Source organism: Arachis duranensis, chromosome 7, assembly GCF_000817695.3.
Source record: "Arachis duranensis cultivar V14167 chromosome 7, aradu.V14167.gnm2.J7QH, whole genome shotgun sequence".
NCBI classification, from domain to species: Eukaryota; Viridiplantae; Streptophyta; class Magnoliopsida; order Fabales; family Fabaceae; genus Arachis; species Arachis duranensis.
This window is the reverse complement of record NC_029778.3, coordinates 59,824,065-59,824,939: the sequence shown is the minus strand read 5'-3', so window position 1 is coordinate 59,824,939 and position 875 is coordinate 59,824,065.

Below are 875 nucleotides of genomic sequence, written 5' to 3'. Positions count from 1 at the left end.
CCCAACAAGGACTTGTGCCACAAACGGAGGCCTTTGACACAAAGAAAAATTGAAGCCGCACAAGCCGAGCCTTTACATCATCTGGCAGACGTCACATTGCAGGCAAATTGCTCCCAAACTTTGGAGTTTGGACATACACAACACATGTCGGTTAAACATGCATATCTGTATATCTGTACCGAGTCGTATTTGCACACTAGGGCACCCCACTTTTAGACAAAAAAATCATGGACACACAATCTCCCTTTACATGTTTGAAGATTGAAAGATTTGATAGAGGTTAGGTAATAACCTGGTTACCATCCCCGCAATAGCGGTAATAGGACTGGTAAAAAATTGTGATAAATAATCAAAATATAAAATTAAATTATTATATCAATTCATAAATTAAATTAATTTCTATTTTAGATAATTTATTTTAGACATAATAATTTATTTTTAATTTAATTTATTTCAAAAAAAATTAAATCAATTTTAAAAATGTTTTGTTTCAATCTAATCTTGACAGACATGATATACACGATGCATCTAGCTACCTAACTAGCCTCCAAGAGAAACAGACATGCTTGATTTGTCATCCACCCGCTGATACATAAAGTGAATAATGTCATGTTTCATTATTATGTTGTACGAAGTTTCCTTGCGTTTTTTCTGTGGAACATCACCTTTTTTTTTCCACAGTATCTCTCCCGTCTGTTGCGGAACTGTGAAACATCACTTTACCATGTAAACAATGTTTAGGGCTGTTCCAATGTGCAACAAAACAAGATAATGCAAAGTGCATAATTTCAGGACTTCGATATTTATGCTATTATCGTTTTTCATTAATAATATAATAATAATAATAATAATAATAATAATAATAATAATAATAA